Here is a 25,025-nt window from a genome sequence, read left to right as displayed (position 1 = left end):
GTTGGAATTGGGGGGTTAGATTACCAAATGATTCCCGAGCGCGGCTCCTGCTGCTGCTCACCGCTCCTTCAGGGAATGGGTCAAATGCGGAGAATGAATTTGGCCCCACTTAGGTGGGTGTGACAATTAGTGGTACTTTAACTTTTTACTTTTACTTTATCTCAGGAACTATTTTCCACATTCCCAACATTTCCAAATTATTTATTTTCCACATTGTCAAAATGTATTAGTATCCAGTTTCTCCACTGTTTCAAACCAATCCAACTTTAAAAAAAAGAAGTTCAGCTCATCCAGTAATTGTTGGAAAATATTTTTCACATGACAAAAATTCCTAAATTTTCAGAATATTGTCCCCAAATGAAGAGTTACAGATTTAGCTCCTCCTTCTACATTTGTTGCCTGATTCAAATCATTCCATCTTCGTCTCACCTGCTACATTTCAACAATTCAATTAACTTCTCATCATTTTCAGTTTCACATCCACTTTCTACAGAAATTGAATTATGCACTGTCACAAGGCAGCATGGTGGCCAAGTGGTTAGCACAGCTGCCGCTCAGTTCTAAGGTTTTGGGTTTGAATCTTGGCCCAGGCCTTCCTGAGTGGATTGTGTATTTTTCCCCTTGCTTGTCTCTTGTCTTTTGTTTATCCGTTTTTTTTTTTACAGGGACATTTTTTTCTTCTTCCAGAAAACATCCAAGTCAAGGGTGAAAATGCTATATACCAGATTACTGCTTTGTATCTAATTAGTAGCCTATCTGTATACCATGTGACAGGTAAGAAAGAAAATTATGCAAAGTTACATTTTAATATGGACAGCAAACAGTATGCATTCACACTACAATAATCAAGTGCATTACTCACATAGTTTGTGCGCAAACACTGTACACCCACATGAATTACATGCCTAACTGTGTATATTAACATAACATTCATCTATACTCATATAGATTTATACTCACTCTTTGATAATGTACTAACATAAAGTGCATTAGTAGTAAATGTAAATATAATTGAATTTAATTACACACTAACACATTGAAATGGTTACAAGAATCTACCTGATACTCCAATTTCCTCCCACATTCCAAAAAGTATGCATGTTAGGTTACATGAAGACTCAAAATGATCCAAAGGTGTGAACATCTTTGTGTGCCGTGCGATTGACCTGCAACCAGTCCAGAGTGTACCTAACCTCGTGCCCATTCAGCCGGGACAGCCTCCAACTCACAACTACAAGCGTAATTAGAACAAGCACTATAGAAAATGGATGGCTAGCTAATAACAATAACTATGATGACATATGACAGAGAGGCCATTATAATTAGTTCTAATGCATAATTACTCTCATTAGTGGCTCTGCAAACAATAACACTATGTCTTTAAACACCATTCATTGCTTCTACACTCTATCAATCATTATGCCTTTGCTAAAACAATAATTCTCTTTTTGTTTTTGTTAGTTGTAGTATTTTGTGCATTTTGCGCCTCATGTAGCTTAATAAGGCCTTCACTATATTGGAAACAGCTGTCAGAATGATGAAGCACATTTCTACACCGCTGCATACCACAATAATAACCTAATGATAAGTTTATAACAGTGTCAATCAAATGGAGCGTTATCTTTTTAAAGGTTGGTTTCTGGTAAAGCTGTTGTTTTGAATGCGTAGGCGTAAAAACGATATACACCCCCTGCCCCACCACCCCCAAAAAAGAGAAAGAAAATATATAAGACGAGTTTACGTCACAAGTCAAAGTCACAAGTCAAAATGGCGGGGTTATGCTGCATTCGAGGAGGGTTTGAAGTCAAATGTATCCCTCTCGAAGTGTCCAAGTTCCGCCCTCAAAGCCTTTGAGGCAAATGTAAACAAGAAAGATGGCTGATTCAGATAAATTATTGGTTGTTCTGGTTAACACAGTCATTCCAAACCACATTGTGTCACGTGAACATATGTTTTGTATTTACATTTGCCGCAAATGCTTTGAAGTCGTAACTGACACAATTCGAGTCGGTTAATTTCCCACTTTTATTGAATGCAGCATTTATCCTCGGTGAAAGGACACTCTCCGCTCATTGGAAAGCATTGGACTTTGGGTCGTTGTCATTTGATTTTGATTAGAAAATGTGATAAAATGTTGTTTGGGTACTATAACAATATGCCTGGTTTGTGGAAATATCTATGTAATATAAATACTTTTCAATTAAAGTGTAATTGGGCTATATTTCCATTCATTAAATATAGTTCAATTTCCTGTTCCATTAAAAACTATGATTTCTTCTTAAAGTGTGGACAAATGACAAATAAAAAAAAACATTACTCTTATGTGTTTGTCTCTCCAGGAAGCCCACTCCCACTCCTTGGCGGAGGTTGCCGTCCACGGGCTCTACAAGGAGGCAGGCAGACTCCTCCTCGAGTTTGTGCGGGGGTGTGGAAAGGGGAAGTCCGGCTCACATTTTCCTCCTCACCGCCGAGCACGGTCCTCTCCTCAGCGGTGGTAACTGAATAGCCCCGTGTAATCTGACACTTCAACTTGCCGTGCTCCACGGTAGTTGATTCAGTCACTCAGTTGCACCGTGAGCTCGGAGGAGCAGCTCGAGAGAGCGAGCGAGCGAGCGAGCGAGAGAGAAAGAAACACACACGCGGAGGCTTTTTATTTCAGCGTCGCGGAGGACGACTCGCCTCTCGGAACCCCGGAGCTGGAAGTAAGTTTGGCGTCTTGTACCGGAGCTTGTAGCCGTGCTGCAAGCTCACGCTGGCCGGGTAGTACCTGCTAACAATAGGCTGACCTCCTCGGAACCTTTTAGCGGGTGAAGTCGCGTCAGAGGCTGGGTCGGCTGGTGCTGCCTCGTCGCTGGTCTGGCGGTGCTTCATATCGGCAACGCGAAGCGAGCGAGTCGGCTTGTGGTGCGTGCGATGTGACGTTCGGACATCCGTGGACGGCCGCTTTGCATGCGGCTTGTACGCCGGCTGCCTGGCTCCCACGTCGCGGCGCCACTGAGCGCCTCGCCCGGGTGCATCCAGCCAGCCAGCCAGCCGGCCCCGTCGAGCGACCCACCGGCGGCTGATGGCTGTGGCTTGACTTGACGCTAATAAAGCGAGAATGTGTCACACAAGGTTGTGTTTATGTACCTGCTACCTGTTGTAATGCAAATAACAACGGTGGGCTGTTGCTGTGCCTTGCACAATAATAATGCAGTATCAGTGTCATTTGTCACCTTGAGGGTGCACCCACATGATACACCTTTAATGGGACCTCAGCCAAGGCTGGATAGCACCACGTTGAACACTTTCATAGATAGTATTAACAACAAATTATGATGCTTAAGGGTAGTGTTTATCATAGTGTGGTCTGTGGATTTTTAATGGGCTGCAATGCTGGATCATCATAATAAGCACTACATTGAACACCTTCATAGATAAATGGTGAAAATTGGCAACAATATATGACATTTTCCTCAACCAAGACTGCCCCATCTTACTAAGCACCACACTGAACACCTTAGTGTTCTCCTTTGTCTAAATGATGATCAAGGGGTATAACTATTAAAGTAACAGTAAAGTATGATACTTAATAGCAGTGGTGGTTCCTAAACTCAAGTGAAGTGGTCCTTGTTCCAATTTTTGAGGGGATTCTAGCCTATATTTTAACATGTTTAACATGTTTGAAGCTACAGCAACTTGTGTTCAGTGTTAATGAAATGATTGTAAGACAAAAGTCTTAACATTTTGTGATGTTATCTGTAGTTTGGCGAGAGTTTTGGTCCACAGGCTACTTGAGTTGATCAGCTTTGTCTGGATAAAGGTTAAATAATCTTCACAGTCTAAAAATAAGATGGAAAAAAATGCATATTGTTGGTTGTTATTACAATCCGTGCTTCACTTCGCTGCTAAATGAAGGACTCGTTGATCCTTTTATGCAAAGCTGCAGCAAGAATCAGTGGATTCTTTTTTGGCCCATGCTCCAGCCCTCTGCCAAGTTTTGTAGATATCCCTTAAGTATTTTTTTTAAGCGCCATCATGGTAACAAATAAACAAACGGCGATGAAAACATAATCTCCTTGGCAGCACTAATAATAATGGAAATGACACAATGCACAGGTGTAAGTGTAATCTCTTTGCACAACATGTCAGTGCACATGTGGAGAAACACCTGGGCGCCTTGACACGGAATCACTGAACTAGCAGCAGCAGAGGCAAGGCACATTTGTCCAAGCTGTTAGAGTCCCCCTGCAGGATCCTCCCCATTAAATTCCTCCGTCTGGATGTGAGGCCAGCCGGGGAAGAGCGCAGGCCCTGGTGCATGGTTGGGTGTGTGGAGGGGTGGGGGGTTGGGTGTTGGAGTGCCCGTTTATTCATTCCTTTGGAGGACGTCTTAACGGGATCAGAAATAATCTTGGCGTGCAATTAGAACGCGCCGTCCTCGATAAAACACCTTTTCTGGCAGTATGTCAAACCAAAGAACAACAAGCGCAACTGTGTTCAGGTTTTTGTGTTGCAGCAGTGTTGCGCTGGATTGCAGGTGTCCAATCCCTGCATCTTGGAGAGAGAGTAAACAGCTTTTTTGGAGGGAAAGGAAGGGAAACGCGGAGTGCGTGGGGCGGTGCACCCTCCAGTGTTGGTAATTGATGATGTAATGAATTTGTTTCAGCAGCAACACTTGTCAGCTGCAGCACGTTAATGAGCACTTTTTGTGTGCACTTGTTTTGTCCTTTCATTTCCAGCTAAAGCGTCGTTAAGTGACGAAGAGGCTGCACGCTCGCTCCGAGCAGGTTACCTGATAAATCGCGCTGGAAAGAGGGCGAGGAATTAAAGCCATGTGCAACTGTTTGAAACTTGGAAGTGCGCGTGTTTATGTGTGCGCTTGCTTTCCTTCTGTTGTCCCTCCTGGGGCCTCTCTCCAGCCAGCCAGGCTGTGAGGCAAGACAGAAGAGTGCCTGATTCACTGAGCAGGCGAAATGCTTCCCAACACTCCCACTCGATCACATTTTGGGGGGCTTCGAAGTCTGTTTAAACACGGTGCTAATCTGTGTATCACCACTCAGGGAGAGCCAGTTCCTCTATAAGGAGAAGTTTGTAAGTTTGGATATTGTGAAACCTGACTACGGAGGTCCTTGGTTTACGATGAGCCACACAAATGACATTCAAGCACTTACTGTTTATCATGGTTTTTTTCAAATAAGTGTTTTTCTGACAAATATGTGCTGTAATGATGAAACTTCAATGTGACTCCAACTAGTTTACACACAAATCTAAAAATAACATCATGACATGGCCCAAAAAGGCATACTGATTGTTTTCTATTTATGGTATAGAAATTGTTTTTTTGTAGAAGTATTTACTGGAATTATGACTTTGCTAATGCTGTAGCTTAGGTTATAGCGATAGACTACAATTAGTGTCCAAGATGCCTCCAAGATCTGCCTGCTGAAGTCAAAAAAAGAAAAAAAAAGTTAGAATTAACTCTTTGACCGCCAAAAACGTTTAATAACGTTTAGAAAAATCCAAATGAGTGCCGCCAAAAACGTTAAAATACGTTAACCATGTTTTTTTTGGGGGGGGGGGGGTAAAGGAAAGCCTTGGCCAGCTGTGCTGAAAGTATCAAGCAGATCGAGTTAGTATAATGACTATTTATGGGCACTAGATGGCAGCGATGACTCTCTTTGGACAAGATCGGGTAGGAGTCAGTAGAAGACATGAGGCGGAGCTAGAGTGTTGAGGGGAGAATGGCTGAGGAAGCGAAAATGGCGACCGGTTGCAAGCAGCTCACGCTTGAGCATTTTTTTCAAAGACGAAAAGCATCGACCAATGCTAAAGAGCACATTGATGATGAAGATGGTGACTCAGAGGTTGACGCCGAAGTTGGAAGCGTTGACGCGGCGGCTTCGATCACGTCGTAAAGCCTCACCGGCTAGCGATGCTAACGCCGGAAAACGTGGTGCACAACCGAGCACTTCTGCACAGCCGGACGTTCAATTGGACGATGAAGAGTACCCCGAGTTAAATGCATATTCATCGGAGGAGGGGGTACAGTCTGATCACGGAGAAGACACTGGTTCTGGACTACGATGCCACCATGAATGGAGTGGATAAGATGGATCAGAACATCTCTTACCACCCGGTATAGGAACTGAAGGACATGAGGAAGCCAGACGTAACACCAGGTCACCGTATCATGATCCTGAGAGTAGACTTGATGACAACATGGCCAAACAAACACTGCAGTATATACCTGCTACTCCCCGGAAAAAAAGGCCGGCAAGAAAGTGCACGCGAAGGGGCAATCGCAGTGAAACTAATCTGTGGTCTTGCACGCAGGGGAGTTTTACACAATATACTACACAAAAAGAAAAACTGTGTAGTTGAAACATCCACACAATTGTAAATAGTACCACAGTTGCACACATTTGTAAATAGTTTGCCAAATTGAATCATCTGTGCTAACCTTTCCATTGGCAAAACCTGGTACTGTTGCTCGTAATTGGTCAGAGTGGCAAGGTAATCGAACCTTTATTGTTCAAGCAGGATTTGTCATCGTCATTGTGATTTGGAGGATACTAAAGCTAAAAAAGACAAAAATAAACACGCTAATTTTGGCTAACTGTTACTACCGCCTTAGCTCTATATTATTAGCCATAGTTGTTACTTTGTAACTGTCTTCAGTAAACCTTTTCCACTGGAAAAACCAGGTACTGCTGCTCGTAATTGGTCAGAGTAGCAAGTTAATCAAACCTTTATTGTTCAAGCAGGATTTGTCATCGTCATTGGGATTTGGAGGATACTAAAGCTAAAAAAGACAAAAATAAACACACTAATGTTGGCTAACTGTTACTACCGCCTTAGCTCTATATTATTAGCCATAGTTGTTACTTTGTAACTATGTCTTCAGTAAACCTTTTCCACTGGAAAAAACAGGTACTGCTGCTCGTAATTGGTCAGAGTAGCAAGTTAATCAAACCTTTATTGTTCAAGCAGGATTTGTTATCGTCATTGTGATTTGGAGGATACTAACGCTAAAAAAGGTGAAAATAAACACGCTTATGTTAGCTAACTCTGTTACTACCGCCTTAGCTCTGTATTGTTAGCCATAGTCGCTACTTGCAGTTATGTCTTGAGTAAAATTTGTCTCCTTATTTTGGCCAACAGAAGTAAATACAAGAGACTCTCATATACAAGAGATTCTTGATCTCTTCCATTGTTGTTGTTTTGTTTCTGTTTAACATGTTCCGGATGATGTGTTCAATGTACCATGGTTTATTAGCTTTATGTTACTCAGCAATTTTGCTTGCAGCACAGTCCATGTTGCTGAGTGTGAGTGTGTCCACAGCTAATTGTTTAAGACCTGGCAAAAGCTAATCAATGTTTTGACAGGCTGACATTTCAGCTAACTGCTCACGCTGCATTGCCGAGAAATACTCGTCTCCACTTGACACGGATTCTTGATTTTTTGGCGTTAGACTGCTGTCAGCTTTTTTTTCTTTTTAAGCCCCTCCCACTCGTGTGCCAGGCAGCCTGTCTCGTGCTACTTTTTTATCATTCTTAGTTTTGAGTCTCTTCTATAAAACGCGCCTCGCCTCGGAGCGTTTTAAAGATTTCGTTTGGAGAATTAGGGCTGAAAGAGATGTTTTCAGTGGAAAGGTTCAACGTGAGCCGAGGTTGTGCCCTTGATGTCAGATGCATTATGCGACGTAAAGGTTGTTGTAATTCTAGCCATACAGTTTACAGTTAAACTACCTTCTAGTGCAAGCTGAGTAATTGCAAGGTAAAGGATAATGCTGTAAATAAAACGCTTTTTACCACGTGGTGAAATGAGACAAACGTGGACACAATGGGGAAAAAGTCACATTTCTAGTTGCCTGTAACATGACTCTAACCTCACTTAACACTGTGTGTGTAGACCCAGTGATGAAACAACATTGTCTTCTCATGTCTCACAAGCTTAAACATGAGCGTCTGCCATATGGAATGTGATTTCACCTCAAGTAACGGTATGAACATTGTCTTTGTCAGCTGTTGGCACCAAGTGATCAAGTCTGATTCAGTGGGGCTTTGATGTAATCTCATTTAAAGATCAACACGTTTAAAATACCTTTTATATGGGTAATAGTGCTACAAACAACCTTATTTAATACTAGGTAGTTGTGAATGTGACATTTATCTGTCAGTTGTTAATGCAGTGAAGAGCAATTTGGATGCTCTTTTAAAGTGCAAAGCTGCAGGCACAATGACATACATTCTCTGCTAAAGTGCTAAATTGCAACATTCATATTCAATGACCCTCCTTGGAGTAAAAAACAAACAAAACAACTTTTAGAGTTCATGCAGGTCAGGTCTGCCTAATGAAGTTTGTGGTGTGAATCTCAGCTCCAGCCTTCCTGGAATTTGCATGTTCTCCCCGTGCTTAGGGATTTCTTGAGATTTGTTGGTTTTCTCCTGATATGCCAACTTCCTCCTAGAGTTCCAAAAATATTCATGTTAGGCTTGTTGTGTCAATGTGAATGTGAATGATTGTTTGTCTTTGTGCCTTGTGATTGGCTGGTGACCAGTCCATGGTGTACCATCCTCCTGCCGCAAAGTCATCTGGGATAGACACCAGCTTACCCGTGCCGTGACCCTAATGAGGATACATGCTGTATAAAAATAGACTTGAGCAAAAGGGATATTGAATGGTTGATTGTGTGTATTTGGAAATCCCCAGTGGAAATAATGTTCACATAATTTTTTTTAGTTGCAGGCTAATTGAACTGTGTAGGCAATGTTGTTAAATAACATTTTAACATTTCTAATGACCATACAAGGGTAAAAATGTTAATAGCTGCCAGTAAAATGTAAAAGCAAGAAAACATTCATTCATTTTGTTAATAATGTTGAGTGACAAAGGTGTAGTGCGAAGATAATTTGTGTCACACATGCACCTTCCTAATTTTCCCCCCACATATTTAACTGAAAGAACTTCACTTTTGTTTTAATTACAAATTATGGCACATATGGTGAAGCTAACGTTGTGCTCCTTTAATAGTTATGGTTGCTACAATTAAGTAGTGCTGTCACTTTGGAATATTTTTTAGAATCAATTAATCTATTGATTTTTCAATCGATTAATAGACTATTCAGATTCATTTTAATTTTGCATTAAAGTGTATTACAAAAGCATTATTTTCCCTGATTACTGTTTATTAACCAGTGATTAGTTGTTGGTTAATTTGATAATCGATTACTTGCAAAGGTGGCAAATCCAGGTCCAGAAAGTAAAAACCCTGCCACAGTTTGGCTTTAGCCCCTGATGCTTAGGGAGCTAGCTAGCTAGCATCAGGGGCTAAAGCCAAACTGTGGCAGGGTTTTTACTTTCTGGACCTGGATTTGCCATCTCTGCACTTGTCAATTAATCGATGAAATTTGACAGTTCTATAATAAAGACACTAAAGACACAACTGTAAGCTTCTAAATGATTATTACCAAATTGATATTCTAAAAAAATATTTGTACAACAGTGATTCAATTTGCACTTCAGTGCTTGTTACATTCGTGACGTTTCTTTTCTCCTACGTGTGTTCCTGATGTTTGATATGTGGAAAACAGGCGAAGCGTCAACTCGCATCCACCTTCTCCCTTCACCCTTGACTTACCCCAACATCGGGTGGGAAAGGGGGGGGGGGCACACAGTCGTCTAAGTGCTTTTCTGAGCAAGCCGAGTGAGACAGAGTGCCGAGAGAAGTTGCTCGCCCACCCTGTCACCATCTCATGCATGTTTGATTGGATGTTCTTTGAGAAACTAGTGCATGAGACGACACAATGACCACATCCTGTTCCCGGGCCCTTGAATCATAAATGACAAGTCGGGCCTCACCGGGAACAATGCAAGAGTCGGAGGAACAAAATGTTCCTTCTGTCTTCCCTCCTGGACTCAATACTTCTCACTATCATAAGCAATTACGCTCTCGCTTTCTTTCCACCACTGCCGATTAAATCCTCAGCTGTGTTGGAAAGACAAGAGACGAGATAGTATGTGTCTGAGTGAGTGGCGTTGGCGTGTGTCTGTTTGGGCTCGTAAATCCTGTTTAAGCTAAACAAACTCATTGTTCTCATCCTCCAACTGCGCCTTGCAGCCTCCCTCCTTTCCTGTCCCTCTCATCCTCCCTCCTGCTCTTTTTGTAAGTACAGTCACTAATTAGTCGCCTCTTCACGCTGGGTCAGTAGGTTTACTGTTTCAGCCGGCGGTCGGCTGTGTTTGCCTTGTGCCTTCTGATACCGGAGCGTGCCCGGAAGAGCTTCTCACACCTTGCAAAGAAGCCCACGTGGGTCCATTTGCCAGGCAGCCTCCCAGGACTGTGCTGGGACTCGCTTTCTTGACGCTTACCTGGAGCTTGAGTTATTGCCAAGTGTTACTGTAGACGGTCCTGTCTATAAAGCAAATTACTAGGCTGAGTTCATGGAAGAAAGCTTGAAAAAGGCTTTGAGTCTGACCTATGTAACCAATGCAACTTCTTGGGGATTTAAACTAGCCTTTGCTCACAGTAGGCACAAAGCAAAAATGCAGAGCAATCAGATGCAATGCAACACTTAATCATATGATTGATTTAACCACGTCAATTAATATACATGATCTTTCGGGGTTCATTTGAAATGATTTATTTTGCTATTTTTGTACATCCCTACAGAAGATAGACAGTCAAAAAGAAGCATTAAAAAAAATTGGGAAAAAAAGGAAAAAAAAAGCATTTCCCCCAAAATTTAAACTAATAAAAACTGACAAACTTACTTCCTAATGAAAAATCCAAAGCTATTATAACCCTGGTGTGAGGTAGGCATGAGCAAAGGAATACAAGGGAAAAATGTATTTTCTTCGTGTGCATTGTAACTACTAACCACAAATAAGGCAAACAGATCACAGTTACAGAATATCAAGAGATTTGTGAGTGGAGCAAGTGGGTATGTCAACTAAGCCCCAAGGAGTGAAATTCCAGGAAGAAAGTCTTTACCGGTCATAAATTTATTCACACAAGAACTTTATTCAAAGCAGCTTTGTGAGTGCACTAACAACTCAGCCAATCAAAGTATTTATAAAGGGGTTTGCGAGTGAGTGGGTGCGTGGGTGCGTGCGTGCGAGGCAAGCAAGCGGTGAGGAGCAAAGTTCCAGGAGCTCGTAGTATCTCCACACAACAGTAGTAAATGTAAACATAGAGGATCACACAGACCAATTGTGTCCTTTGTAACTCCTCCAGCATGACACTGCTGGGCCAATCAAATTGTTTGCAAAGAGATTTGCAAGGGGAGCGAGTGGGTGTGCAAAAAGGAGGCGGGGGTTAAAATGTCCAAGAAAGAAAATTCAACCAACAGATAATTTTGTGCTTTAAAAAAAGAAGAAGCTGTTTTATTGTTCGTATCCACTGAGATGTTTATAAATAGCAAACATATTTTTGCCAGTGTGGTTTATCAAGAAAGAATGACGCATTCATGATCCGATTGGGCTTTCTAAACACTCGCCTGTCTATGTGCACGCAGAGCGACTAGTTTGGTGGCTGAGGTTTGCGTGGGAGCAGCGGAGTGATGGCGAAGATTCTCTGAAGGCGTGTCCAACATCGCCTCCGGGGATACATACTTAGTTGTTTTATGACAAGGAAAATTAGGCAGGATTTACTAATGCAAAAGGACAGCATTTATTCTTCGCCGACGGGGAGTCATGCAATAGCTGCTCCTGCATCGTGCCAAAGCTTTCACGTGGCTACAATTTGCTCGGTATTGAACAGTAGTTTTCATTTGCTAGGCACAGGCGCACAGACAAAATGCTTCTTTTTGCTTTATGGCACCAGCGGCCCATTGATTAGGAGACAATTTTACATGCCGTGCCCCAATAGTCATCTATTCTAGGGCACTTAGTTCAGTGTTCATTTCTACTGTGTTGCTAACCAAAACTCCATACCTTTACCACCTGTTGTAAATTAAGTTATAAGAGTATGTGGTTTTTAACAACAATTGGCGTTCCAGGAGACTCCATGATCGCCCCACATTCTTGTGTGTAGTTATCTTCACAGTCTTTACATGACAAGTAGTCCCACTAACCTACATTTACAACCTAAATTTCAATTTTTTTCTCATTAGAATTGTTGTTCATTTCATAGCGTTTCTCTTGGCTGCACTGCTTTTTTGTCCAATCAGATTTCAGCTTGTATGTGTTGTCATGTAAATGTAATCTACCCAGGGCCTTCCGAATTAGTAGTGCTGGCCAATGTAACTTCAAGTGTATTAGGACAGTTCTTTTAACCAATCAGATGTCAAATTCATCCTCACAGATGGCTAGGGTGCTGACCTTTGTTGAACCCGACATTTTTCTCTCCTCTGATTGGTCGGTCAGAGTGGAGTTTGTTATAGCGAATTTAAAGGGATACTTGACTCATTGAGCCATTTTCAGCAGTCAAAAGTTAATATTTTAACTTTATATATTATAAAGTTAATATATTTGTCCAGAATGAATTTGATAACTTCATTTTTTTCATGTAGAATGAATACCTTTAAAAACTAAATTTTCCACTTGCCGTTGACTGAAGATGACATCACCTGTGCTGAGGAAGTAGGTAATGACCAATCATGGCTCAGTTTGCTGACCAAACCCAGAAAACAGGTGAGCCGTGATTGGTTGTTACCTACTTCCTCAGTACAGGTGATGTAATCTTCAGTCGACAGCAAGTGGAAAAATTACTTTTTAAAAGGTAATAATTGTATAGAAAAATATAATGTAGTCATTCAAATTCATTCTGCACAAAATACTAACTTTTTACTACTGAAAATGGCTTAATGAGTCAAGTATCCCTTTAAACTACTAAAACATTCTGGACACATTTATAAATTGAATAAACAGCATCAGCATGATTATTAATTGAAATATTTGTTCTGATGTTATTGAATAAATATTGTTCCTGAACTGCTTTTTGATACTTTCTATGACTGCGATATGATAGTGTTAAAAGGTGGAAAAGTCTGGTAATTTCCCACTGAATATATGCTAACCTTGTTTAATAAAAACAAACAAACAAAAAAAAAAAAAACAAACAAACAAAAAAAACACGTTATCTTTACATGATATAAATAAAGTTTTCGTTTGATTAGAGACCTCCATATGTTTGCAATTAAGTAAGGATAGCACCCCAGTTTGGTTTTATGTTAAGCGACATTGTCCAAAAATATTTACTTAAAATATTTGTTATTGTGTGGTTGTAGTTTCGAGTGGCATACATCTTAACTACATCATGCTGAGAACTGTTTAAAATATATAACTTGTGTAAGAAAACTCCATTAGTGCGTGCCATGTGTTTGTATTTGCCCGCTCTGTGCCCTCCCCTCCGTTTTGACACTGGCGCGAGAGCCAAAGCGCTTTCCCAGGGTTCTAAGGACCGACATCCCTTTCATTCTCCCGTCTGGGCGGCTCAGATAAAGGAGGCATATTTTAAACCACAGTGAGCTTTCGGAAGAAAAAAGGTCTGGTGCGAAAAGGATAGTGAGACAACGAGACAAGTAAAGCAGCAACAGATTTTGATTTCAAAGTCCTCTCTATTAGACTGCGACATTTCCAATATACGGTTCAAAGTGGCCGATAGCTGTGTACATGCGTGCCGACAATCAAATTTGAGCATTTTCTCAACATTTCCGGATGAATATGTGATATATGATTTCACATGTATAACGGAACGCATGGTGTCCCACAGGGTTAAATTCTGGGACCTCTGAAGAGAGACAGATTCGATGCAAAGGCCACTCTCCCTGTTAATTTTGTTCACCAGTAATCCCTATTTCTTTTATATATGTATTTTACCAATCAATAATGATGAATGAAAGGAAACTGGTGGGGTTTAGTACCTCCAACAAGGTTAAGAACCTCTGGGTTAACACATTTTTACTTTATACTTCATTTAAGCTAAGTTAAGTTTTAAGATAAGTTTATCCTCAGTTCTACTTGAGGAACAATCACGTCCCACCATTTTGTGATAATCTCCCCATGCAAGTGTGTCCTCCCTGCGAACCAAAGCCACGACAGAAGTCGTCGTTTATCACATCCGTAATGAGAACAGGCTAATCACGTGCGCTCTGAAGAGAGAGCGGTGATACACTGCCAGCGATTGGCCTCCAAACAATGTTCATTATTGTCCGCGTCGGCTCGCTAATTATCCGGCAAAACATTATCGACAAAAGCCTGCCTGTGTTTTATGATTTGAAAGGGTATTGGGTGACCATGCACAAATGTGTGCGGGAGGAAAGAAAATCAATGCAGCTTTGAATGCTTTGGCTCCTTGACCACTGATAGCTACTTGTATTTTTGTATCCACGGAGTCTAACTCAAAGTAGTGTACAGCTGGACCACGGTTTACGACGGTCCCCGTTTTCCATTTTATTTTGACTTTATAAAGGTTTTTTCGTGGGTCAGATAGAGACAGTGGACATGCCGAATGTGACCCACAGGTCGTATTCTGGATTAAGTCATCGTTAGCCATCATTTCAATGCCTTGCCCTTGTTTAACTCTTTGACTGCCAAGCATTTTCAGAAAAGAGGATATGTGGGTGCCAGCTGATTTAAGCATTTTGATTGATCTTTCAAGGTCCACAGAAAATGTTGTGTTTGGACTATGGAAACACAGAGACTACCAAATGAAAGATTGAACTCTCATGCTCTGTTTTGGACCAAAATACGGAGAAATCAAGCTTTTTGTGAAACAATATTATTTCATGCACTCTAGTGAATTTGACACCTTTTTTTTTCCATGAATGATGCCACAAACACCTAAACAGTGCTTTACTTCTGTAAAACACTACCACCAACAATGAAAAAGTGTTTTTTTGATAGCAAAATACGTTTATTTACATTCAACAGTGTAACAATTTGACAAAACAATTTGGCAAACTATTTACAAATGTGTGCAACTGTGGTACTATTTACAATTGTGTGGATGTTTCAACTACACAGTTTTTCTTTTTGTGAGGTATATTGTGTAAAACTCCCCTGCGTGCAAGGGGACGCAGCAGGATTTGCACCACAGATTAGTTTCACTGCGATTGCCCCTTCACGTGCACTTTCTGGCCGGCCTTTTTTTCCGGGGAGTAGCAGGTATATACTGCAGTGTGTGTTTGGCCATGTTGTCATCAAGTCTACTCTCAGGATCATGATACGGTGACCTGGTGTTACGTCTGGCTTCCTCATGTCCTTCAGTTCCTATACTGGGTGGTAAGAGATGTTCTGATCCATCTTATCCACTCCATTCATGGTGGCATCGTATTCCAGAACCAGTGTCTTCTCCGTGATCAGACTGTGCCCACTCCTCCGATGAATATGCATTTGACTCGGGGTACTCTTCATCGTCCGATTGAATGTCCGCCTGTGCAGAAGTGCTCGGTTGTGCACCACGTTTTCCGCCGTTAGCATCGCTAGCCGGTGAGGCTTTACGATGTGATCGAAGCCGCCGCGTCAACGCTTCCAACTTCGGCCTCAACGCTTCCAACTTCGGCGTCAACGCTTCCAACTTCGGCGTCAACCTCGGAGTCACCATCATCATCATCAATGTGGTCTTTAGCATTGGTCGATGCTTTTCGTCTTTGAAAAAAATGCTCAAGCGTGAGCTGCTTGCAACCGGTCGCCATTTTCGCTTCCTCAGCCATTCTCCCCTCAACACTCTAGCTCCGCCTCACGTCTTCTACTGACGCCTACCCGATCTTGTCCAAAGAGAGTCATCGCTGCCATCTAGTACCCAAAAATAGTCATTATACTAACTCGACCTGCTTGATACTTTCAGCACAGCTTGCCAAGGCTTTCCTCCACCCGTTTCCCAAAAAAACCAAAAAAAACATAGTGAACGTCTTTTAACTTCTTTGGCGGCACTCATTTGGATTTTACTAAACGTTATTAAACGTTTTTGGCGGTCACAGAGTTAAGTTCTTCTGCGTGCTTTTTTCTCTGACTCCAGATGACATACGTTAGCTGCGCCTAATACATTTATTACACATCTCTGCCATATTGCTTTTTTACGGCCATAACCTTCATTTTTTTAACCCGGAGGGATCACAGCGGAAGCTGAATGGTATTTGTTGACACTGTTGAAAGACACGTGAGGACGTCACACGTTTCCCTTCGGTCGGAATTGTGTATTGTACTTGTAGAGCCGGTGAAGGTGAGGTCGGTGGGCATGTAGGGTGGTTGTGGGGAGTAGGGAGTGGTTTAACCTCACCACAGCATGACCTGGAACATCTCTTGGCAATGTTTTGTAAGTAGGTGTGGCTGCGTAAGGCTTGAATGGAGTACGCGTGGTATCTATACGTCTGCGGCAGACAGCTCTGAAATATGCATTTGGGCTGCAGACGGCGTGGCCCCACTTCACCTCATCCACCCCCCATCCTCTCCTCACTGCATAACCATGTCTCCCTGGATGACACATCACTGTGAATGTATTACAGAAGCATCTCATTGACTTGATTCTACAAGTCCTGGCATTTATCAGTCTTTGCTTTTTACACAGAACCCAACAAAAGCTAGATGTTGCGGTTCTTTTACACAGCTGCACGGCATCTCACAATCAATAATTACATGTGTCATGACATCTGGTGTGATGCATTCAAAAGCTGTGTTATCTTTACCCCCTATGCCGACTATGTGCGCAGTTGACACAGAACAGTAAAACGGAAAATTGACTTAGACAGTCATTGTGAATGGGGAAGACCACCTGTGTTGTTGAGATTCTGCAAAATTGCTGCATCAATGATGTAACAGAAGACCTTGCATTTACCCATATTTGCTTTTTCCCCCCCACAACCTATCAGCTAATATTAGCTAAGAAGGAGGAAAATTGCCTCCTTACAAGGTAGAAAACTGCCTTGTCGATTTCATCTCCCCTTTCTGTGTCAGTGTTGTTCACACGGAACAGCTGCACAGAATATACTGGCTTGATGCTGTATAAACAGGGCTGGCACAGAATGGAGGGTTGAATTTGACCTGATCTTTTAAGTACTATCTGCTGCTAGGTAATGTAAAAGGCAAAGGTGACTAATTTTAGGGTCCTCTGTTGTAGCATTGCAATTTTGCGGTCTGTGACTATGTTTACATGCAGTCAACATTCGGGTTGAGGTCAAAATTACGGTTTCTGAAACATTAGGGATAACCCGTTTACATGCGTGAGTGGACAGATGCTACTTACTAGCATATTCCGATCTAAGCTGTGACACACGGACGTCATTACGGAAATAGATGTCTATGGTCAATAAAATACATTATATTCATGTCACTCACCACGATAATAAATAAATTGATTTCTTCATCGCTCAAAGATGTAGTTCTGTCCCGCTCACTATGTTTTGCCATTTTTGTTTACTTCTGGTTGTGTATTCCCGGTGTGTTGCGCAGCAGACACACATGGTTATATATACACATACATGTGTGTTGAGCACTTTGAGATTTATTTGAAATGTAAAGTGCATTACAAATTAAATTTATTATTATTATTATGAGTGTATAAATACATACTGGCATTTTCTTCCGTAGAGACAGAAAATAACATACAAGTAGTCTAGCCCAAGATTCCTTGCCAACATGCACAGAACACAAACCCAAGTTCTGTTCAAAAGAACCCTGATACGTGTTTAAATGACAAAATATTTAGGTTAGAAAAGGAGTAACCCAGTGGTCTTATTTGGGTTTTTAAAACCCAGAATAAGAGGATATTCAGGTTTTTGTGAGTGTTAACATGGCCTTTCAAAAATAGAATATTGCCAGTATTCGGGTTTTGAAAAGGTTATTGGCCGCGTGTAAATGTAGTCACTGCTTTACTAGATTCTCTGTCAAAAGCACAAGTGGCAAAATTAATCGTCATCTTTTGCGGCTATTTGGTTGGATCTTTATGTTAAAAGAGGCAAGTGTGCGAAGGGGAGGTGGGGGTGGCGGGTTGAGGTCCTGCCCTGATTTTCTCTGGAATTTCTTTGTTTTTGGAAGCCAGAACGGTGGGGGGAAACTGAAGCCGGTTTGGCCCGAGGGGTCTGTGCTCCTTGAGAATTCTCCGCTCACATCTCTTCACCGTGGGCTCTGATGGTTTTAGGGTGGCTCTGTTTTCAGAAGCGGCGGAACAGCCAAGGTGTTTTTTTTCTCCTTTCGAAAAGACCGACAGCGAGACAGAGAGCGAGAGAGAAAGTGAGAGAGAACAAGGCGATAAAAATGATGAGAGCAGCAGGCGAAATGAATCCGCGGGGACTGGTGCTCCTCAAACATAAATGTGCTCCATATTTGAGGGAAATGAAAGTCAAATGTAAATCCTGTCACTCAGGACATCAGAGGATATTGTCCCTGTGAATATGGATGGGGAAAATGCACACAGAGAATGAGCTCATTGAAACCTGAACACACTGTTTCTTTATGCCATGTATATATACAGTACATACATCAATGAAAAGGGTGGAGCAGAATTACCTCATGTGTTTGTATCAGTGTTTAGTTAAGTGTCCGCTGGTGTTGGCTGCTGCTACACACTGCAAATCCCTTCCACTTACACCCCCCCTCACACACTCACGCCTCATTAAGTGTGATAAACCTCAGATAATAGTGTTAGAATTGTACAAACGTATCTCCATTTACTCTGTACCACAAGTTCTCCGTGACCAGATGCTTATCAGGGGTGGTTGTTGCTTTAACTAACTTCCACTAAGCGCGCTTTTCCTTCTCGTATGAAGGGCGCTGATGGTTGGATGGAGGGGTGGGGTTCGGGGGGCTTGTGTTGAGCCAGGAAGGAGGGGTCTGGTCTGGTTGAATAGGCTGCCTGCCTGCCTGCCTCTGTTTAGCCAGGCTCATTCTGTAAAAGCACAGAGGGGTGGAAGTGTGGGGTAGGGGAGGGTCGTCCAGAGGGCCAAGAGGTCTGGTCACATGATCAGTAATGGCGTCCATGCTGGTCCCTTTCAGGCTGTCACAGTAAATCTGTTTGGCGTGTCACTTTGTAAATCATTACGAAGGCTAAAAGCCTCTCTATTGGATTGTGGCGGAAAAGGGGCCAGGCGGCAGGTTTCCTTTGTGCCGTCTTGACGATGATGATAATCAAGTTTGTTTCTGGCCATCCTGCTGCGAGGCTATAATTAGCTGCCTCCGTCGCTCTCGCCGCTCTTCTTTTTTGGCGTGCGGCTCCTCAAAGCGGAAGTGGGATGTGGAGAAGTGTTTTGCGTTGAGGTTATGAAGCTGTAGAAAGGTATAAAGGGCTTATTTTTTATCAGCCTTTCGTCTTTAGAAATGATAGGAATGTTTTGTGGAAATGTTCAATATTCAGTTTGTGGCGGCTGCACTTACTATTATTATAGTTACTGTATCCTATTAGGATGCATTGGATCCATTGTCATTATTTTCTCTGCAGAGAACATAGGCCACTCGTTTATTTGGATAATGTCCATATTTTGTGTGTTTAGAAACATTCTTAAACAGTTTTTGTAATTATATGTTATGTTAGCAAAACAGTAGTTTGCGAATGTTGCCTTTAAGATTCATCTCTACATTGTTGTTTCCTATACAGTAGCTACAACTCCCAAAGGCGAACATGTTGCATGACGCTGTTTGACTTCCAGACAGTTTTCCCCAAACAAATAAATAACATGTTTCAACATTAGTTAGACAGGTTTGAAGAGAGGTTAAACACTTTTTCATAATACTAAATTTATCTAAAATTCAATGAGAGTCAATGAGAATATCTGTCAAAAAAGCCAAAGAAGCAAAACACCCTTAATTTGAGTTGCTCAGCAAGCTGAAGTCTCACAAGATATGCCTGACATATATGTGTGATGATGGTTCTGAATTGGACTCCATGATTAGTTTGACTTTGATGCCCCCCGCAACCCCCCCCAATTGTATTGGTTGTTCTCCGAATTAAAACTGTTTCTATTCTATTCTATTCTAGAATGCATGACAAGTACTTGACAATGTACAGTGCGATACATTGTTAATCTCAGTTAAGAACAGTATTTCTCCCTTGTACAGTATATGGACAGAGATAGATAGATAAATAGATAGATAGATAGATGGAGGGCGGGAGGGAGGGAGGGAGGGATGAATGGATGGATGGATGGACGGACGGACGGGTAGATAGATAGATGGGTAGATAGATAGCTGGCTAGCTAGCTAGATGGGTAGGTAGATAGCTGGCCATCTGCTAGCTAGCTAGATGAGTAGGTAGATAGCTGGCCATCTGCTAGCTAGAAGATGGGTAGGTAGATAGCTAGCTACCTAGCTGAGGATCGGTAGGATGATGGGTGACTAGCTAGCTGTGTAGGAAGATAGCTGGCTAGTTAGCTAGATGGGTAGATACTGTAGCTAACTGGATAGCTAGGTCTCTCTATGTGTACCAAAAGTGCGCCAAAATGAGTCTCCTGTTGATTTACTGTGTGTTGAAAGTTTACTGTCATCTATCATTTTCCAACAAATGTGGTTGTAAACAGTCCGTATCATCCAAGTGTCTGGGATCTGCCTGGGCAAAAATCTTCCTCTTCCCTCCTCATCCTATCCTCACTTTTTCCTCAGCTCTTTGGTGTGTGTGCCAGCAGCACGCCTGGAACCAAGTGGCGGGGCAGACATCTGTCACACAGCGTCCCCGATTTGATCTGAGCCTCCAAGCGTGGGGGTCACCAAAAGTAGCAAGCTATAGTCAAAAGCACGATGGCCGAGGTCTACCTCTTTGTTTTGTTCTGAGTACTGCACCCAAACAAAAACACACACCAGTCGATTTAGAGCTTTTTTTTGGCCTCCGCATACAGCATCTGCCATTTTGTGCTGGTTGGCTGTGTCCCATCTCAACGCCCCAATTTTTGGCCTCACAGGTGCAGAGAGCCGAGTAAAAAGTCAGTTATGTTGGGCTGTTTGTCAGCGACGTGCACTTGATCTTTTGAGCAAGATGACGGGAGGGGGAGTGGGCTGACTTTGACAGTTAAACTGGATTTCTGTGCCTGTGGCCGCCACATTATTGACAAACGCTATGACCGAGTAAATAAACAGGCTGCTGATTGTGGCTGTTTAGTGCCGTTCGACATGCTCTGCCCCTGCCAGCTTTGGTACTTTACATTGTTCATTGAGAGATTAAAAGCTGAATATTGATCCTGTTCAGCCATATTACTTTTTCGTGTTGTAGTTCATCTGAATTCATTAAATGACAGGTATTGTTAGTTCTGTGGTCTGGCACAGCTACACTGTACTGTTAACCACCTGTATTTTGCACCCTTGTATCCTTTTAAGACATCGGGTACGCTTGTGTACATAAAATAGGACCTTTCACAAAACAAGAGTCACAAAGTGCTCCACAGTATATAATTAGAATAAATACATTCCAATATACCATACTGTATTTCTACAATTAGTGGCCAGTGGCGTTTATTTACTCAAGTACAGATGGCGCGGGGGGAGGCATCTGTTCTTGGGAAGGCTTTTATTTGTACACATACATTTTTAGAATAATATTAAACGGTACGACCAGTGTTTTATAATTAACATCATGTCATAGTGGAGTTCCAAACTAAATAAACAGCAATAAATGCGTTTGACTGGGTCAAACTAATAAATAAACGTGAAACACCACCAACCTTTTTAGAAATTGGTAGCTATTTCTTAGGTTCCAATTAACACATTGGATTACTAGTAGGGCTGCAACAAAATAATTTAATAATCCATTCGTCTGTTTATTATTTTGGTGATTAAATGATGAATAAGATATTTTTTTTAATTATGTTGATCACTGTTTTCCAAATTTAAACTCAGATGTTTGCAAATGTTTTGCAATATTTTGATTCAACACAAAGTTAAACATTTTGCTTTCACGGAGGACTACAGAAATCTGATAATATTTACTTTTGAAAGCCTAAATTGCTGATGATTTGGAAATTTTCAAGTAAACAAATATTTTAATCAATTAATTTGGTAATTGGTTTTCCGTTGATTAGTTGTTACACCTCTAGGTACCAGTGTTAAAGCCAAGATACACCAATCCGACATCGGGAGCCGGACAGCGTTGGGTCGATGGCATGTGCCGTCTGATCAGTGTATAAATGACTGTCGTGAAGTCGTGTCCACTTGGGGGGGGTTGGTTTTCCAGCAAATTCGACATGTTGAATTGGCGTCGGGGGCATTTGATCACTGTGATTGGCTGTTAGCTAGCGAATCAGCGCACGGGGCAAGAAGAGCGAGTGACAACGCGGTTAAACAGTACTCAACTCAACTCAACTTTATGGTTTTTCAGGACAGCACACGTGAATATTAAAGTCCCCCATAAAGAGGATATGATCATATTTCAGCATGATTTCGGCAAGAAAAAGTCCTTATTGTATTTTGGAGGTCGGTAAATGACACAGCACAGCACAGTGGCAATTTGGTCGAATTCAAAGAAGGTGGCTTCAAAGCTGTGATCCACGTGGACATCGTTCGCATTAAAAAAAAAAGTTTTTTAAATAGTCACCGTTCCTCCGAGAACGACGAGTAAGCACAGCCAGGCGGTAGTAATTCAATCATAGCGGTGGACTCACCAGAGACAGTCCAGGTCTCCGTCAGGCAGAGGAAATTCAAGTTGTTGAAAAGGATAAAGTCCCTCAAAATAAACGTTTTGTTTGTCAATGACATTGGCATTTAACAGCTCGATCGTTGTGGGAGCAGCAGGGGTGCATGGACCTTCCGTTCGGCGGTCTCGAGGAAGCTCCTTCAGAAGCTGGAGGTCGGCACCGCATCCAAAACACGGAGGGCAGCACGGCCGAAGCTTTTCGGGTGAACCGACGATCGATAGCAGCCAGGAATCGGCAGGGTCCAGGATACGCCACAATGGAGTACATCTATGCATTTGGGAACGAGAAGGGGACGAAGCTTGTTCCAGCGCCCGGCGGTGTCGGTGCGGTGTGTATTTACATCATTTTTCTTAACGATGTGCCGACCGTCTGGGCCGACGCCACAGGGGGTAGGCGTCGGTCACATTTGGCTGACGTCGGATTGGTGTATCCAGGCCTTTATACACACTTAAGAAATAACCGATTGTCGTCCAACTATTTTGAGGTATATTATATGAGAAACCATTTACATGCAAAAGTGCTGCCGTTTTGCGTAGCTACAGCAGATCAATAGCATCTACTTACAACATATATTTTCATTACAGCATACATTTTTCCTGATGGAGAAACTGGAGTGGTATCTATTTGAGGAAAGTGTTGAATTGTCGAAGTGGATGACACACTTGAGGACTAATTGGACCATAGCAGCTATTGGAGTAGAGGCCACTGATTGAGGAAATACATAAAAAAAGAAGATGCTATCATAGGGCCAAACACACACTTGTAAAATATTTTAAAAAAGGACTTAAAAACACAATCAAACAAAATAAAACTTTTGTTTTTATTGCCAAAAGGGAGACAAACTGACTACGTAGCTGCTAAAAATAGTATTTCTTGTTGCTTGTCCAAACACACACAATGGCGTCACACTTCAAGTGAATCGACTGCTACTCCACCACGGACCAGTCTAACATGTCGAGCTGGTCATTATTAAACACTGTCGTAACGTGTGCAACTGTTTGCGAAATGAGTCACAACGCTCCCCAGCTGTAGCGAGCGCGGTTGCCGTCAAATCCACTCAAACTTGTCGGACATACAGCTACTATGCAGCTACACATTTCATTCAACAACATATGACAAAATGGAAAGACAAACGGTGAAGATTATCTAAAAAAGGAGCAGAGTAGTTAGAGTATTGCGTTATGTTGTATTAAACCAGTCGACAACACTGCCAAAATGGTCCTTGAGAGATAAAGTTGTGGACCCATCTGGTGATGTGAGGGCCTCGGGAATCGTCGGGTTGTCCGGAGTTTGCTTTTGATTGATCTCGTGCGAGTCGATGCTGAGTAAAAGGCTAGCATGTGTGCCTGGCAGATCAGTCCCCTTCATGACGCCTGTCCCCTCGCAAAAAAAATAAAATAAAAATGCCTGTCTTAACATCTCATTCACTCGCTTTAAATCCCCGGAATGGAAATCAGGCCGAGATTAGATAACGGACAGCCGTTATTATTTGAAGGATAAGTGACCTGTGTCAGTTGGCAGCCGCTTCAGACCATCGTGTGCACTTATTCTAAATTGAAAGGTTTTTGGAACAAAAACAAACATTTACATATGCTTATTCCGTAAAAGCGATATGCAATTCTGTTCTATAGCGCTTGTAATTTAACTGCTAAGGTGAATTCAAAATGGTGTTTGACGTTATAAACTCACATCCAGCATACCAAACCGGCTTCTGTGTAAATTTCAAATAATAGTCACAGTGCAAATAGAGTTCCACCCGCTGACTCATTGCGTTACTTACTATAATAGGTATTCTATACACACTTGTATGGCTTTCGTGACTCGTGAGTGATCTGTACAAAGGTAATTATTGAGAAACTGGATGTTTTTCCAAATTTGTTTTCTCTGTAGACTGCTGTTAAGTGGCGTTCTGTGAAAGGTGTTTGATGCGGAGGACAGCCAAGGTCGAGCCAGCGAAACAGGACGGTGAGGAAAGTTGGGAGGAGGGGCTGGAAGAAAAGAGTTTGAATGCAGAACTAAGCACCGCATATTTATAGATGCACATTACCAGAACTGTGGCTAATTCGGAGCAGTCCAAAGCAATCAATAAAAACAACAACAACACACACACACAATAATGGATACAATTCCCTCAAATAATGGCCATTGATGGAACAGATGCAGTGCAGACATTAAAGAAGTACCAGAAGGGCCTTTTTAGGCTCTGTTGCTAGCCCAAAGAGCAGCACACAAACAGTGTATCGGAATAATTAAAGTGTGGAGTCTTTATGCATGTTGTAAATGATTTTATCATGCATTCTTACAGATGATTTTACAGTATGTGAAGATTGTATCGCTAATGGCCAATCGTGTTTCATTAGACTCTTTCTGATGAACACGTCACAGTGTTGTGTTGAGTCTGCCCAGTCGGGCTCTGTTTTTGCCATTTTTGCTGCATTTCTCTATTATAGTTATTTTTATCTTCTTTTAAACTGTACTTTAACAGCGTT

At 42.0% G+C, this 25,025-nt stretch overlaps 1 protein-coding gene across 2 annotated transcripts in view; it reads left to right on the top strand.

Moving 5' to 3' along the window:
• Positions 1-2,405: 2,405 nt before the first annotated feature.
• zmiz1a (zinc finger, MIZ-type containing 1a) overlaps positions 2,406-25,025 on the top strand; it is a 141,769-nt gene continuing 119,149 nt past the window's right edge. The window contains exon 1 of one of the 2 annotated variants that reach the window (XM_086093289.1): positions 2,406-2,702. The gene's annotated coding sequence lies outside the window, so the exon portion shown is untranslated. The remainder of the gene's footprint in view (positions 2,703-25,025) is intronic. The other variant, XM_086093291.1, reaches the window with a different exon arrangement.

Source organism: Leptonotus elevatus, chromosome 13 (assembly GCF_054856555.1).
Source record: "Leptonotus elevatus isolate MCC_2025b chromosome 13, RoL_Lele_1.0, whole genome shotgun sequence".
Taxonomy (NCBI): Eukaryota; Metazoa; Chordata; class Actinopteri; order Syngnathiformes; family Syngnathidae; genus Leptonotus; species Leptonotus elevatus.
This window is presented reverse-complemented; position numbering and strand designations above follow the sequence as displayed.